At 44.8% G+C, this 18,624-nt stretch overlaps 1 protein-coding gene across 1 annotated transcript in view; it reads right to left on the bottom strand.

Moving 5' to 3' along the window:
• Window positions 1-18,624, bottom strand: part of STAC (SH3 and cysteine rich domain) — a 378,751-nt gene that overhangs the window by 79,994 nt on the left and 280,133 nt on the right. The gene's annotated exons all lie outside the window — the stretch shown is intronic.

Below are 18,624 nucleotides of genomic sequence, written 5' to 3' on the forward strand. Positions count from 1 at the left end.
ATTCCTGCCCCAAAATAGTCTTCTAAAGCATGCCCACCAGACACATTACAGTCCTTGGAATCCATCTTACCAGCTAGAAGAACATTGGAAACATTAGATTCTTCCTTGATTCCTCCTGTTATATTAAAGTGCAGTCATTGCAAAGGGCATACACAGTGTGATATGAGCACTAGTGAGTGAGTTTCAGGTTTCTATATTGTATTTTTTCTTTGGTCTTATATTTCTACAAGTCCTTTTTTTTGCTATGTGGTAACTCCAGATACCACTATTGCTACAGCTGATTATGCCACTGCTATGGGACTCAGAAGCATAGGGGCCATGGCACTGTCAAACTACACAGGAATTAATACAAGTAACAAAAGCATTTGGCTATTACTTTGGAAAAAAATGAATGTACGTGTATATAACATTTTGGAAAACAATAAGCGTTCTGGATTTATGAATTGCCAAATTAGAGAAACAACTGGGCCCCTTTGCTTTTGTCATGGGGCCTCATCATCCATAGTTACAGAAATTGATCCCATAGTTTTTTAGAGCAAAATCTTAAAATATTGTATAGTACCAAAATGCTTATTGCTTTAGTATTACATTGTAGTAGTACATTGTTTAATATTATTACTATTCATCTGTAAGCAAATCCCCATGTAAACAAGTACAATTTAGACAGGGACATGAAGTCAGGAAAGGCCCTGAACGTAAACAAAAAAAAAAATCAAGCTTCAAGGGTCGTAGCTCTGTGACCTGAGGTCACAGAGACCCCAAATTTGGGGGTTAGGTAGCCTAAGCCTTGGGGCTCCTATGACCTATTCTGTTTGCGGAGATACGGGGCTCCCTGCGCAGCCTGTCACAAGCTACATTTATTATTTATCTATTTACTGTGAAATTTTTGGTTTGAAGTTACAACTTCAAACTTCAGTAATTTTTCAGTTAAGCCACCTGCTTGAGTACAGTTTTTGAAAATATGGTAAATTACCTTAAAAACAATATATAATAATTATTTGTATATTACTTATGGTAATTAACCCCTTGTCACCCAGGCCAATTCTGACACTTCTCTCCTATATGTAAAAATCATCATGTTTTTGCTAGGAAATTACTCAGAACCACCAAACATTGTATAAATTGTTTTAGCAGACACCCTGGGGAATAAAATGTTGGTTGCTTTATGTTACACAGTATTTGCGCAGCAATTTTTCTAACACTTTATTTGGGGAAAAAACTGTTTCACGAATAAAAAAACAAAACACCTAAGATAACCCCATTTTTTTGTATAATGTGAAAGATGATGGCTCCAAACTTCAGTACTTAAAAATCTCCATAGGCGACGCTTTAACATTTTTTACAGATTACATGTTTAGAGTTAAAAAGGAGGTCTAATGCTAGAATTATTGCTCCTGCTCTAACGATCGGGGCATATGTAACCTGTGTGTATGCCACTGACCTCATCGCACGCCCCAGAATTCAGACATTTCCAAATTTGTGGACACAAAAAGCCTTTATTACCATAATGGGCAAAAAAAATTATTGCTATTAACTTAACAAAAGAAAGTTTAAATGTACTGAAGCTTATAACAAAGAGTCGGGTTCTTGATGCTTTGGTATTAACTTTTTCACTGATGATGCTTACATTATTTGATTTGTCAGAAAAGTTGTGAAGTTTGAAATAAAATTTTACAGGAAATATTAAGAATTGTGAGCTGATAATAGGAAAACAACATATACTACCATTTTGACTTGCAGCCATGGCTTGTTAGATACTAAATTGTTAGAATGCTTTCAACATCTACTACTACTACTTTAACCACTTAATTTTGGCAAGCTAACTTGCTAAAGTGCCAGATTTAGCGTTAAGGTGTATTGAGTTTTTTTTGTTATGAAGGCATGCAACTTTCCTGGCAAACAAGACTTATAATGAACATGTCCTAGGCTTTCATATGCAGCCTATGAATGGAAAAAAAACATCAATTTTACCTCTGCTTAAGATACAAAGGACCCTGCAGATGGACATGAAAAAAAGGACAGTAAACATTTCACAAAATGTTCTCTTTAAAAATATGACATTACTTATCTTGAGTGCATTGTGTTTCAGGTCTTCTCTGTGCTGAGGGTTATTATTAAAACATTTTTAACAGGTTTTAAAGGGAAAGCATGGTATATTTTTAACCAGTGTGAATTTGGAATAAATATTGCACTGTTTAAGTCCAGCCTCTTTCACGATGACGGGAGAGAAGGGACAGCACTAAGAGCCAATTGTTGCAGGCACATGTGACAACAGGGAACTTTCTGATAGGAGGGTAGAAGAGAGTGTACAGAGTTGATTAATTACTTATCTTTGTTCACATATGTTCTGCAACAATGTTGCATTTGCCTTGAATTCAGCTTTAAAGTCATTTTTAGATCACTTTTATTGTTTTTGGATTAAGTATGAAGATTTAAAGACATCCATTGTAATGCACTCTGTTTTTCACTCAGTCTCATTTAACCACTTCCATACCAAGCACTTTCCCCCCTTCCTGTCCATGACAATTTTTAGCTTTTAGCGCTGTCGCACTTTGAATGGCAATTGCGCGGTCATGCAACACTGTACCCAAACTAAATGTTTATCATTTTCTTCCCACAAATAGAGCTTTTTTTTGGTGGTATTTGATTACCTCTGCGGTTAAATTTTTTTCGATATAAATGAAAAAAGACCGACAATTAAAAGAAAGAACTGATGGCCACTGATAGGCAGCACTGACATTACTAATATGCGGCACTGACAGGCACTGATTGGTGGCACTGGATAGGCAGCATTGATGAGAAGCTATTGACAGGCTTAACTGAGGGGGCACTGATTAGCACTGTTGTGGGCACTGATCGGCACTGTTGTGGGCACTGAGAGGAGTTTATTATGGGGACAGGCTTGCAAGTGTTGGGCACTGATTGGCAGCTGATGGGCACCTTTTGATGGGGCTGTGCTGATAATCAATGTGCTGATTATCAGCACAGACCCATCCTCTGACAGGGAGAGCCGCCAGTCGGCTCTCCCTGTCAGCGTGAACCAAGGAAACCTGTTTACCGTCACTTCCTGGTTCACACGATGATCAGCTGTGATTGGTCACAGGCAGCTGGTCACGTGGTAAGAAGCCTCTGTCAGAGGCCCCATACCACGATAGGCTTTGCGGTGTGTCAGACTGACACACAGCACCTCCGATCGCCACACTGCGCACCCCCACGGGCACATCACATCACATCATATGTTGTTCCGGTCAGGATATCACAAACACTTTGCCGCAGTTATTCTGCTATATGGCAGGGGGCAAGTGGTTAAACCCTGCTTGACAAATGTTTATACAGTGGTGTGAAAAAGTGTTTGCCCCCTTCCTCATTTCCTGTTCCTTTGCATGTTTGTCACACTTAAGTGTTTCGGAACATCAAACCAATTTAAACAATAGTCAAGGACAACACAAGTAAACACAAAATGCAATTTGTAAATGAAGGTGTTTATTATTAAAGGTGAAAAAAAATCCAAACCATCATGGCCATGTGTGAAAAAGTGATTGCCCCCTAAACCTAATAACTGGTTGGGCCACCCTTAGCAGCAACAACTGCAACCAAGCGTTTGCGATAACGTGCAATGAGGCTTTTACAGCATCCTGGAGGAATTTTGGCCCACTCATCTTTGCAGAATTGTCCTAATTCAGTTACATTAGAGGGTTTTCGAGCATGAACGGCCTTTTTAAGGTCATACCACAACATCTCAATAGGATTCAGGTCAGGACTTTGGCTAGGCCACTCCAAAGTCTTCATTTTGTTTTTCTTCAGCCATTCGGTGGTGGACTTGCTGGTGTGTTTAGGATCATTGTCCTGCTGCAGAACCCAAGTTCGTTTCAGCTTGAGTACACAAACAGATGGTCGGACATTCTCCTTCAGGATCTCTTGGTAGACAGCAGAATTCATAGTTCCTTTTATCACGGCAAGTCTTCCAGGTCCTGAAGCAGCAAAACAGCCCCAGACCATCACACTACCACCACCATATTTTACTGTTGGTATAATGTTCTTTTTATGAAATGCAGTGTTCCTTCTACGCCAGATATACTTGGACACACACCTTCCAAAGAGTTCCACTTTTGTCTCATCGGTCCACAGAATGTTGTCCCAAAAGTCTTGGGGATCATCAAGATGTGTTGTGGAGAAATTGAGACGAGCTTTGATGTTCTTTTTGCTCAGCAGTGGTTTTCTCCTTGGAACTCTGCCATGCAGGCCATTTTTGCCCAGTCTTTTCCTGATGGTGGAGGCATGAACGCTGACCTTAACTGAGGCAAGTGAGGCCTGCAGTTCCTTGGACGTTGTTGTGGGGTCTTTTGTGACCTCTTGGATGAGTCATCGCTGCGCTCTTGGAGTAATTTTGGGCGGCCGGCCACTCCTGGGAAGGTTCACCACTGTTCCATGTCTTCGCCATTTGTGGATAATGGCTCTCACTGTGGTTCGCTGGATTCCCAAAGCTTTGGAAATGGCTTTATAACCCTTTCCAGACTGATAGATCTCAATTTCTTTCTTTCTCAATTGTTCCTGAATTTCTTTGGGTCTCGGCATGATGTGTAGCTTTTAAGGATCTTCTGGTAGACCTTACTGTGTCAAGCAGCTCCTATTAAAGTGATTCCTTGATTGTGAACAGGTGTGGCAATAATCAGGCCTGGGTGTGGCTATAGAAATTGAACTCAGATGTGGACAACCACAGTTATAGTATGTTTTAACAAGGGGGGGCAATCACTTTTTCACAAAGGGCCATGATGGTTTGGATTTTTTTTCACCTTTAATAATAAACACCTTCATTTACAAATTGCATTTTGTGTTTACTTGTGTTGTCCTTGACTATTGTTTAAATTGGTTTGATGTTCCGAAACAGTTAAGTGTGACAAACATGCAAAGGAACAGGAAATGAGGAAGGGGGCAAACACTTTTTCACACCACTGTATATCAGCCATGTAATAAGTACATTTTCTCAATAGGGGTTTATTTACAAAACGAGTTTATGTAGTTTAGAGAATATAGTGAAACTGTATTCACTTCAATCATGCAAGCAAAAATCCTGTTTTTTTTTTTCAAAGTTCCCTTGATTATTCATGAATGGACATAACTTTACCTAAACTTAGGCTAGCCATACATTATACAATTTTCTTCTACAACTTTCCTTTAGATTTACCAAAAACTTATGATATGAGGTCACACCTAAACACTTTAAATTATGTATGCAATCAGGCAGGCTCTTGCACTACATAGTTGAAAGTAAATCTAAAGGAAATTGAACAAGAAAATTTTATAATGTATGGCCAGCTTAAGCTAACTGAATATATTCAACTTTCTTAAACCAACCACAACAGGTTAAGGAATGAATGAACCTGCATGCACGCTGGGGTTGGTTTGCTAAAACTGGAGAGTGAAAAATCTGGTGCAGCTGTGTATGGTAGCCAATCAGCTTCTGACTTCAGCTTGTTCAATTAAGCTTTGACAAAAACAAACTGGAAGCTGATTCTATGCAGAGAAGCACCAGATTGTGCGCTCATTAGTTTTACTAAATCAACCCTACATGATCTTTTTACTATAAGCAGTTTCTGATACTTTGTTACAAACAAGATTCTGGGAATACAGCTGTGGCACATTTGCATATATTTTACAATTCCACACAGTTACAGTTAGTTTTTTTGTGGTACCTGGATTTTCTACATTAGGAGCATCTATACTTTATTTCTGTACATTGACTGGTTATCTTGGCACAGATCATACAATACAAAAGGTGGAGAGTTAAAGTGTATCTAAAGGCAAAACGTTTTTTCTTCCATATTTGGATAGAGTAGTAGAGGATGTTTTTTTTTTTTTTTGCAATCTGTGTCTCATTAGATAGATTTCCTTTTCTGTTCTGTAGATGCAACAGAAGTCCAACTTTCCAATGTGAAGCGTATCTCTTCTTAGGTATTTGCCACAGGACCATGTGTTCCCATTGGATTCCCCACAATTCCTGTTATTGTGGCAATTACAAATTTTGGATTCACCCCACCTTTATTTCCAGTGACATTGGCGATTCGGACAAATAGAGACAGTGAAACTCCCTGTTCATTGGTCACAGACAGCAAAAAAAAACAGGCAGTGGTTCACACCATTCTATCCAAATCTAAAACAAATTCCTTTAATTAAACTTTAATGTGAATGGTTTATTAGGTAGACAGCACTTTATATTGAATAATCACTTAGAATATAGTAGACACTGGGGGTTATTTACTAAAGGAAAATCCACTTTGCACTACAAGAGGCGCTTGAAATTGCACTGAAAGTGCACTTGGACGTAAAGTCGCTGTAGATCCGAAGGGGACATGCAAATAAAATAAAAAAAAGCATTTTGAATTGCACATGATTGGATGATAAAATTATCAGAGCTTCCCTCCATTTCAAATCCTCAGATTTACAGGGACTGCAGTGCACTTGTAGGTGCAAAGTGGATTTGCCTTTCGGAAATAACCCCCACTGTATTGCTTACTGCTCACTTGGTCTTCTACCTAAGTTACTGTTATAAAGTAAAGCTGACCCAATCTTTATGTAGCACTAACCCAAGGAGCAAGGAGCTGCTGGTTTTGTTGGGCTTACCGTTACCTTCTTGACCTCGCCTCCGTCTAGGGGATCCCGTGGTAGCTGGCCCAAAGAAATGCAGAAACTGACACTTTATCCTCTTTTGGGTTATTTATTTTAGAAGATAACAATGTTTCTTAATAAAGGTAGAGAGTTAGAAAGGAAGTTCAGGTACCTTTGGAACTGCAAAATCCAGAGAATAAACGTTTCACAGCTGGATTCTCACAACCTCTGGATAGACCTCCTTTCACTAGGCCTAGCAGCTGGTAGGGTGCTAAGTAAAGCAAAGTCTCTGCCACAGACTTGGATGTAGAACACTTGAGAAATAAAAGTCTCTGCCACAGACTTGAATGTAGAACACTTGAAAAGCAAAAGTCTCTGCCACAAACTTGAATGTAACTGAGGGACGTAGATACATTTAGAGAACTATGATACGGTACCAGTATCTGTCAGCCGGTCTGGCAATACCGTATGAATATAGATCCACAAAGTGTCCTTCTACTGAGCCTCCAGGCTCTTTCTGAGAAACCAGCTTTACGCATGGCCTTCTCCAGAAGAGTCCTCCCATGGATGCTCCTCCAGTTGCTGGGCCTCTCCCTAGATGAGACGGCACCGGACCACCTTTGAATCATTATGGCCTCATATCCATTCAGGCCTGTCCCTGCAGTTGTTTCGGCTCGGGCTATCCAGCCTGAGGCTCGGAATTGCATGGATCCGCACCCCATGCCAGGAGGGCTGGTCAGGAGGACCAGGACCGAACAGACAGAAAATCTCTTCTGGACTGGAACCCAGAAGTGTGTGATCGCTTTACCTTAAATACCACCTCCCAGAATGCACAGCAAGACAACACTCCCACTGGGCTGGTTCCGAGAGAAAGAAGGGCATTCAATACACCCAACTAGACTGCGTTCTACCACTTGCTGGCGGTGACAGCGACACCTGCAGCCAAGGAGAACTCAGTGCAATCCAGCTAGACTGGTACTGAAACCATAATTTGGAAAAATTAGCCCTAAAACCCACCTGGGGTTTTGGGAATATGACTTTTTTTAAACAAATAGTGCATGCTCGTCAGGAGCCGGCCCTACATTTATAATTTATTTTCTGTGATAACTGTTTTTTTGTGCAATAGTTACTAAAATTACTAGTCATAAAAAAAGGGCAGGTTAGATTTAGATTTATTGGGGTTGATTTATTAAAGACAAATAGACTGCCAGTGCAGTTGTAATCAATTTCCTCAGAGCTTAATGAATGTGGTAACATTCTGCTGATTTTCATCATCCAATCATCTGCAAGCACAGATGCTGTTTTTTTTGTTTTGTTTTTTCCCTTTAATGAATTGCGTTTTTGCAAAGTGAAGCTTCACCACATTTGGTGAAGTTTCACTTCGGAAAAACACAATTAGTTGAAAAAAAAAAAAAAAAGCAAAAACAAAACAGCATCTGTACTTGCGCATGATTGGATGATGAAAATCAGCAGAATGTCACCACACTCACTAAGTTCTGAGAACAAATAGTGCAAATGCATTTGCAAAGTGCATGGCCTATTTGCCTTTAGTAAATCAACCCCAATGGTAGTAGTAGTAATAGTATAAGCATTAGTAATAAGAGTAGTACTCTTGATGGTTGAGGAGCTTTCATTTTTATTTGAAATAATCAAATACAGTTACTGCAACATGTTTCCCATGGCATAAAGACCGTGGCTAATGACAAATGAAAAACAACAGCAGCCCTTGCCAAACCACACTCAGAAAGCATCAACACCTCCTATCAAACCTTCCTAGCAGCCTCTTATAATGTTGTGACACAGAACACAATTAAAACATAAATAAGCAGCACTCTAAAGAGCTGTGACTGGTAATGGCCTTATATCAGACCATTAAAAGCATTTCTACTTCATCATTCTGCCTTAATTAAAATACATCCACAACAAATTATTGCTATTAACATCCTCAAAATACATGGAATGTGCACAAACAATTTCTAAGGCAAAACAAAGAAGAAAATGGATAGCTTGCACTGCTACAACAAAGTCTTAAAATGTATGTTACCCCAACATTTCATATTCCCAATATGTGCCTGCAGGATCATGTACCGTATTTATCGGCGTATAACATGCACTTTTTTCCCCTTAAAATTGGGGGAAAAAACGGGGGTGCGTGTTATACACCTATCACCACTGTCTGTGAGCCGAAAAAGAGCGAGCGGCACCGAAAAAGAGCAAGCAGTGGCAAATAAGAGCGAGCAGTGGCGAAAAATACTGAGCGGTGCCGAAAAATACCGAGCGCCGGCGAAAAAGACAGAGCCGACTGCTCGGCTCCACTCGCAGTCACGCCGTCCCGCCTCCCTGCTGTCTCTGGAGCAAGCGCTGCTGAAAAAGACAGAGTGTACTGTGTACTCAGCTCGGCTCAGCTCGCAGTCCCGCTCAGACTGGGTGGGACTGCGAGATGAGCCGAGACGAGTACAGCCAAGTACACAGGCTCTGTCTATGTCGGGAAATTTAAACGTGCTGCAAATGACACTGGGCAGGGCTGCAAACTGAGCTGGTCAAGGCTATTTACATGCCGCAAACGGCACTGGGCAAGGCTGCAAATGGCACTGGGCGAGGCTGCAAATAACACTGGGCAAGGCAGCAAATGGACACTGATCATTCTGTAATGATGGACAAGGCTGCGAATGGACACTGGTAAGGCTGCATTGATGGGCATTAAAATGTAAGTTTTTTTCCTTAAACTTCCCTCCTAAAAGTTTTTTTCCTTAAAATGCCCTCCTAAAATTGGGGCGCGTGTTATATGCCAGTGCATGTTCTACGTCGATAAATACAGTACTTGTATGAAAAAGTATCCTGGAGCATGAGCGGGGTTGCCACTGTGATCCCTGAAACCCCGCAAGCCACGTAGATGTAGAGTATATTTCAAAATTAATCCATCATGCTCTTTCTAAAGCTAGCCAAACACTTCCTCTGAATCAGATGAAATATTAATTGTGGCTGGCGCTGCCGTCTTAACAAAAAGTCAATTACTCAATCACCTTTTAAGTACTAGCTGGGCTGCAAATTGTTTGGCCAAACAGCACCTGCAGCCAGTCAGCGGCAGGCACTGTTCGAGTATTCTGCCTAGTGATTGTCAGAATACCATATTTACATGGGGGGGGGGTCATCCATTTATGCTGTTTGTGTGGATGGAAGAATCTGTTACATTAAGGCTACTTTCACACTGTGGCGCTATAGCACTAAAAATATCGCCTGCAAAGCGCCTCTCCTGTCACTCCAGTGTGAAAGCCCTTGGGCTTTCACACTGGAGCGGTGTGCTGGCAGGATGCTAAAAAAAAGTCCTGCAAGCAGCATCTTTGAGGCGCTTTAGGAGCGGTGTATACACCGTACATAAAGCGCCCCTGCCCATTGAAATCAACCACCGAAGTGCGACATTGCGGGCGCTTTTAACCCTTTTTTGGCTGTAAGCAGGGGTTAAAAGCTCCCCGCTAGCTGTTGAAAAGCGCTGCAAAAACGGCGGTAAAGTGCTGCTAAAAATAGCCCATTCGACCCAGTGTGAAAGTGCCCTTATTTTTTTCAGCCTGCAGGCTAAATAAAAGAAATCTGTGAATGAATGAGCTACAAGTACCGTCAGCCACTGTGGCTGACAGCTTGATGTTCTAAATGAACACTCTCATATTTCAAACAGATAGCCTATATCAGTGATGGCAAACCTTGGCACCCCAGATGTTTTGGAACTACATTTCCCATGATGCTCTACTACACTGTAGAGTGGATAAGCATCATGGGAAATGTAGTTCCAAAACATCTGGGGTGCCAAGGTTCACCATCACTGGCCTATATGAAGGTACAGGCTGAAAGCTGCAGGGGGTGCAATGATTTTCAGGCTCCTATAGGGAAAAATTAAAAATGCACATTTTTTTTCTGAAAAAAAAAAGTCTATTTATTATTTTTTATTATTTTTTCAGGAAAGGTGAACTTATCCTTTAACACACCATTCACAACCACTAATTACTAATAACTACTAACAAAGGGAGCAAATGCTAGAAGTCTGGCTTTTAAAGGGAGAGGAATGGATTATTGATTGGTCGGCTCAGCTGCAAAAGCAACTCTATTATAGAGCCAATTGAAGATACCTTTGTAACATTATATCAACATCATATGTAACATTATATCTGCTCTTAACAGTAAGGCCCCTTTCACACTGACCATCCGTTCAGACCCGCCTGTCAGTTTTTCAGGCGGACCTGAACGGATGCTCCATAGAGCTCTATGGAGCGTCGGATGTCAGCGGTGACAAGTCCGCTGACATCCGAGCCGATCCGATCCGATCCGAAAAAGTGTGACAGAGGAAAAAGCTATTTTTCCATCCATCATCGGATCGGGTGACGACGGACACTGCGATCCGTCGTCATCCGATCTCCCATAGGGGAGAGCGCCGCTGTGACAGGTCTGTCCCTGCGCAGTGTGCAGAGACGGACCTGTCATCTCCCTGCTCAGCGGGGATCGACGGAGTGATCCCCGCTGAGCAAACGGATATCTACGGGGCGGATAAGCACTGATCTGCCCCGTGTGAAAGGACCCTAAACCAAATATATTACAATATGAGGCTGTTTTAACACTATCAAATAATTTAGTTTTTAATAGTGTTTTATTGCTGTTTGGGCCCACATTACAAAGTTTATTTATCATGTATATTATAATCACCTAACCTGAAAGTAAAAGAAAATCCCAGGAACCCCAGAATAGGAATAGTGGGGAAATCTTTCAGTGGGGATTCTAATTCTGGAGAACCAGATGAAAACCAAGGATTCCCTCACTTTTGGAGGGATTTCCTCTCACTTCCTGTTTTTGCTAGGGGACAAGAAGTGAAGCGAAATCTCCCCAGTGGAACACAGATAGCTAATAAAAAAACTAACATGGTTAATAACCCATCCTCATGCTATCAAAACCCTCCCTGCTAATTTACAGAGGGCAGGGACAGATGTATTTAACAACTTTATTCAATTAGTATATGTAGCGCTACCCCCTAGAGGGCCCTTGGATTTTTGGGGTCCCCTATTCCTGCACAGCAAGGCAACACACATTTTTTCCAACTTTTACACAGTAACCAGTCCATAGGCTTGTTTTTGTTGTTTTATTGGAAAATAACTTGGATGGGGAAGAGGGCTTATGGGATGCCCAACATGACTTGGTAGAACAACCTAAAGTGCATACCTCCCAACAGTCCTGGATTAAGCGGGACTTTCCCGCATTTACAAGTTTTTCCCACTGTCCTGCTGTGCAGGGAATTTGCCCCTCAATTTTTCTGTTGATTAATGTTGCCTTCTAGCTCAATAGGACCTGCAGCAATGTGTGCATTCAGAACAGCCAGGGATTGGTGAGCAAGATGGCTGGGTGGTCACTGTGCAGCCCCCATGAGAGACTGCAGCTGTCAGATCTGAGCTGTGGTGCCGGGTGTGGGTGGGGCTGCTACCCAGACCCGCCCCTCTGTCAAGCAACTACTGCATATGGAGAGAGGCCTTTTCACTTCAAGGTCCCTCAAAAATTGTATGTTAGTATTTGCAGATGTTACAGTGTTTTTTGTAATGTCATTGCCTGCATATCCTCTATTGGTCTATTTTTTTTTTTCTTATGGGGGGATACAGCAGCCTGGCTGCATAACCCGATGATCTTTACTTATACCCGGCAAGAAGATTTCAGAGGGGGATTTATATACAATATCTCTTCTGCCTTCTCAGCCAATGGGAAAAACTGTACCCAGCCACCTTATTTGACTTCTAAGAAGAGGAAATGTCGGCAGCTGCATTGAAGGGGGAGAAAGGGGAAAGAACACAGCCTGCTATGGGGAACACACTGTAGGAAGCAGACAGATTCCTCAGCCCCAGCACTGACAAACAGTGAGTTGTATTACCCTGCACTGCTGCCAGCATGGAGCTCGAGAGAACAAAATGGTTTATACAATCCCTCCAGGCTTGTATACTGACACCAGCAAGACTTGTGAAAAATATTCTCTGTGGGACATACAGAACACAGACAGACTGTATTCTTTTTTGCTGGCAAAAGTCATATGGTACTTACAGAGACTCTGACAGGGAGAAAATAATCTGGGATGTCTGAGTGTTCTATCCATCCATCCATCATCTTTAACATAAATGTTGCAGGTGTCACAATGCAAGAAAAATGTATTGAAAAATGACAGGATATTGTCTAGTGGCATTCTACTAAACCTATGTTTACCAGACTTTAGTAACAAGGGCTCTTGAATGTAGTGCCTTCCTGATCCCTCCACTGTGTACGTAGTGCACACCTGATCCCTCCACTGTGTATGTAGTGCTCACCTGATCCCTCCACTGTGCACGTAGTGCATGCCTGATCCCTCCACTGTGCACGTAGTGCACGCCTGATCCCTCCACTGTGTACGTAGTGCACGCCTGATCCCCCCATGTACATAGTGCACACCTGATCCCTCCATTGTGTATGTAGTGCACGCCTGATCCCAACCCTATGTATGTAGTGCACGCCTGATCCCTCCCCATGTGTACATAGTGCACGCCTGATCCCTCCCCTGTGTACGTAGAGCACGCCTGTCCGCTCCCCTGTGTACATAGTGCATGCCTGATCCCTCCACTGTGTACGTAGTGCATGCCTGATCCCTCCCCTGTGTACGTAGTGCATGCCTGATTGCTTCCACTATGTACGTAGTGCATACCGACCCTCCCCTGTGCACATAGTGCACGCCTGATCCCTCCACTGTATATGTAGTGCACGCCTGATCCCTCCCCTGTGTACGTAGAGCACGCCTGTCCGCTCCCCTGTGTACATAGTGCATGCCTGATCCCTCCACTGTGTATGTAGTGCATGCCTGATCCCTCCCCTGTGTACGTAGTGCATGCCTGATCGCTTCCACTATGTACGTAGTGCATACCGACCCTCCCCTGTGCACATAGTGCACGACTGATCCCTCCACTGTATATGTAGTGCACACCTGATCCCTCCCCTGTGTACGTAGTGCACGCATGATCCCTCCCCTGTGTACGTAGTGCACGCATGATCCCTCCCCTGTGTACGTAGTGCATGCATGATCCCTCCCCTGTGTACGTAGTGCATGCCTGATCCCTCCCCTGTGTACGTAGTGCATGCCTGATCCCTCCCCTGTGTACGTAGTGCATGCCTGATCCCTCCCCTATGTACATAGTGCACGCCTGATCGCTTCCACTATGTACCTAGTGCATACCGACCCTCCCCTGTGTACATAGTGCACGCCTGATCCCTCCACTGTATACGTAGTGCACACCTGATCCCTCCCCTGTGTATGTAGTGCACACATGATCCCTCCCCTGTGTAAGTAGTGCATGCCTGATCCCTCCCCTGTGTACATAGTGCACGCCTGATCCCTCCATTGTGTATGCAGTGCCCGCCTGATCCCAACCCTGTGTATGTAGTGCACGCCTAATCCCTCCCCTGTGTACATAGTACACGCCTAATCCCTCCCCTGTGTACATAGTGCACGTCTGATCCCTCCCCTGTGTACGTAGTGCATGCCTGATCGCTTCCACTATGTACGTAATTGCATACCGACCCTCCCCTGTATACATAGTGCACGCCTGATCCCTCCATTGTATACGTAGTGCACACCTGATCCCTCCCCTGTGTACGTAGTGCAAGCATGATCCCTCCCCTGTGTAAGTAGTGCATGCCTGATCCCTCCCCTGTGTACATAGTGCACGCCTGATCCCTCCATTGTGTATGTAGTGCACGCCTGATCCCAACCCTGTGTATGTAGTGCACGCCTGATCCCTCCCCTGTGTACGTAGTGCACGCCTGTCCGCTCCCCTGTGTACATAGTGCATGCAGGGCCGGTGCTAGACTATTTTGCACCCTAGGCAAGACCAGCTACTTGCGCCCCCCCCAAAAAAAAAAAATTCAAAAAGAAAAATGTGATGGCTTTGTGCAGTGTCATTAAATAATAGCACAATACACTCTTTGATCACAGATCCCAGTGTGTATTGTGTGACAATCTGTCACAATTTTTTTTTTATAATGCCACTTTTTAATTACTTCACTGTGTGCCATTATAAAAAATATATTAGCGGCGGAACCTCAGGGCCCGATTGCAAGGGCGACCTGCGGTGGCCTGATCGTTCGGCCTGGATTAGGAGCATCATAGGCCTGGTGCTGAGGATTTTGGTGGGCCCTGGATTATGAAGCCCCTTGCCCTGTATGCTACATTCAAATTTTCTCTACAGCCCCGCCTTAACCACCACTTGTGCCTAGGCATTCTTTCCATTACCACCCACTGCACCTGGGATCCCTTTCCTCATTATCTACTATGCCTGTAGCCTCCCTTGCCTGACCACCCACTGCACCTACAGCCCTCTTCCCTAACCACCCAACATGCCTGGGCCCCCCATCCCTCACTATCCACCATGCCTAGGTACACCTTCCCTTACCACCTACTGTGCCTGTAGCCCCCTTTATTGCAGAAATACTACAGGAGATGGTCCGAGACTGCAGACATACTACAGGAGATGGTCCGAGACTGCAGACATACTACAGGAGATGGTCCGAGACTGCAGACATACTACAGGAGATGGTCCGAGACTGCAGACATACTACAGGAGATGGTCCGAGACTGCAGACATACTACAGGAGATGGTCCGAGACTGCAGACATACTACAGGAGATGGTCCGAGACTGCAGACATACTACAGGAGATGGTCCGAGACTGCAGACATACTACAGGAGATGGTCCGAGACTGCAGACATACTACAGGAGATGGTCCGAGACTGCAGACATACTACAGGAGATGGTCCGAGACTGCAGACATACTACAGGAGATGGTCAGAGACTGCACACATGGTACAGGAGATGGTCAGAGACTGCACACATGGTACAGGAGATGGTCAGAGACTGCACACATACTACAGGAGATGGTCAGAGACTGCACACATGGTACAGGAGATGGTCAGAGACTGCACACATGGTACAGGAGACGGTCAGAGACTGCACACATGGTACAGGAGACGGTCAGAGACTGCACACATGGTACAGGAGACGGTCACAGACTGTAGACATGGTACAGGAGATGGTCACAGACTGCAGACATGGTACAGGAGATGGTCACAGACTGCACACATGGTACAGGAGATGGTCACAGACTGCACACATGGTACAGGAGATGGTCCAAGACTGCAGACATACTACAGGAGATGGTCCGAGACTGCAGACATACTACAGGAGATGGTCCGAGACTGCAGACATACTACAGGAGATGGTCCGAGACTGCAGACATACTACAGGAGATGGTCCGAGACTGCAGACATACTACAGGAGATGGTCCGAGACTGCAGACATACTACAGGAGATGGTCCGAGACTGCAGACATACTACAGGAGATGGTCCGAGACTGCAGACATACTACAGGAGATGGTCCGAGACTGCAGACATACTACAGGAGATGGTCCGAGACTGCAGACATACTACAGGAGATGGTCCGAGACTGCAGACATACTACAGGAGATGGTCAGAGACTGCACACATGGTACAGGAGACGGTCAGAGACTGCACACATGGTACAGGAGACGGTCAGAGACTGCACACATGGTACAGGAGACGGTCACAGACTGTAGACATGGTACAGGAGATGGTCACAGACTGCAGACATGGTACAGGAGATGGTCACAGACTGCACACATGGTACAGGAGATGGTCACAGACTGCACATATGGTACAGGAGATGGTCACAGACTGCACACATGGTACAGGAGATGGTCAGAGACTGCACACATGGTACAGGAGATGGTCAGAGACTGCACACATGGTACAGGAGATGGTCAGAGACTGCAGACATACTACAGGAGATGGTCAGAGACTGCACACATGGTACAGGAGATGGTCAGAGACTGCACACATGGTACAGGAGATGGTCAGAGACTGCACACATGGTACAGGAGATGGTCAGAGACTGCACACATGGTACAGGAGATGGTCAGAGACTGCACACATGGTACAGGAGATGGTCAGAGACTGCACACATGGTACAGGAGATGGTCAGAGACTGCACACATGGTACAGGAGACGGTCAGAGACTGCACACATGGTACAGGAGACGGTCAGAGACTGCACACATGGTACAGGAGACGGTCAGAGACTGCACACATGGTACAGGAGATGGTCAGAGACTGCACACATGGTACAGGAGACGGTCAGAGACTGCACACATGGTACAGGAGACGGTCAGAGACTGCACACATGGTACAGGAGACGGTCACAGACTGCAGACATGGTACAGGAGATGGTCACAGACTGCAGACATGGTACAGGAGATGGTCACAGACTGCAGACTTGGTGCAGGAGATGGTCACAGACTGCAGACTTGGTACAGGAGATGGTCACAGACTGCAGACATGGTACAGGAGATGGTCACAGACTGCAGACATGGTACAGGAGATGGTCACAGACTGCAGACATGGTACAGGAGATGGTCACAGACTGCAGACATGGTACAGGAGATGGTCACAGACTGCAGACATGGTACAGGAGATGGTCACAGACTGCAGACATGGTACAGGAGATGGTCACAGACTGCAGACATAGTACAGGAGATGGTCACAGACTGCAGACATAGTACACGAGATGATCAGAGACTGCAGACATAGTACAGGAGAGGGTTAAAGACTGCAGACATAGTACAGGAGAGGGTTAAAGACTGCAGACATAGTACAGGAGAGGGTTAAAGACTGCAGACATAGTACAAGTGTGTCCTAGCAGTGTGGAAAAACATTGATCACTGCAAACAGGGGTTTACAAGATATAACTATTAGTGGCAAAAAAAAAAAACACATTTTTAACAGTCATTTCTCAAGCACAGGAGGACAGTAAATATTTAACATGTCTGTGAAGCTCCCAGCTTGACCAGCTAATTCCTTCAAAGATAACAAGGAAAGTTAGATAAATCAGGGATGGCTGACACCAACTCGGGCACAAATAACTATAGAAACAGCTTAAGTTTGAAGGTCTTGCAGAAGTCTAATCATCAGTCACTGTGCTGTGCAAATACAAACACAGATAAAAAGCCATGTGAGAAGATAGAGGGGAAGTCATCCTGATCATTGTCTAATCTACACACAGGACAGGAGAACACACCGATTATTACACTTCTGCATTAAAAGTGAGTGTGTGACATGATCACACCTTCTTCTTTCTCAGGCATGTCGGATCCTCTGCATCCCGTCCTGCTCTGGTCACTGGCATCTTCTGATCAAATGTGGCGGGCTGGGCAATCTGATTGGCTAATGGGGTGGTGGGAGGCGGAGCAACGTAGAAGTCATGCCCTCCCACTCAGAAGAGCAGCGCTATTGGCTGCCTGACACACTGGTCTGTCCCTCTCCCTCCATCATGTGAAAGCCGTGGGATGGAGAGGGGGAAGCTGAACACCGCTCTGCTTAATAACACCCGCCCGCTGCACTGAGCGCCTTGCTGTCCCGGGGCCCCTCTATCTAGCCCTGCTGGGAGCCTGGGGAGCGACAAGGAGGAAGAGATGAGGCAAGGGTCAGCAGCGCCCCTAGGTGGCAGTGCGCCCTAGGCGGCCGCCTAATCCGCCTAGTGGTTGCACCGGCCCTGAGTGCATGCCTGATCCCTCCACTGTGTACGTAGTGCATGCCTGATCCCTCCACTGTGTACGTAGTGCATGCCTGATCCCTCCACTGTGTACGTAGTGCATGCCTGATCCCTCCACTGTGTACGTAGTGCATGCCTGATCCCTCCACTGTGTATGTAGTGTATGCCTGATCCCAACCCTGTGTATGTAGTGCACGCCTGATCCCTCCCCTGTGTACATAGTGCATGCCTGATCCCTCCCCTGTGTACATAGTGCACGCCTGATCCCTCCATTGTGTATGTAGTGCACGCCTGATCCCAACCCTGTGTATGTAGTGCACGCCTGATCCCTCCCCTGTGTACATGGTGCGCGCCTGATCCCTCCCCTGTGTACGTAGTGCACGCCTATCCGCTCCCCTGTGTACATAGTG

This window comes from Lithobates pipiens, unplaced genomic scaffold (genome assembly GCF_037356315.1).
Source record: "Lithobates pipiens isolate NorthernLeopardFrog02 unplaced genomic scaffold, aLitPip1_a1.2 Scaffold_19, whole genome shotgun sequence".
Lineage (NCBI taxonomy): Eukaryota > Metazoa > Chordata > Amphibia > Anura > Ranidae > Lithobates > Lithobates pipiens.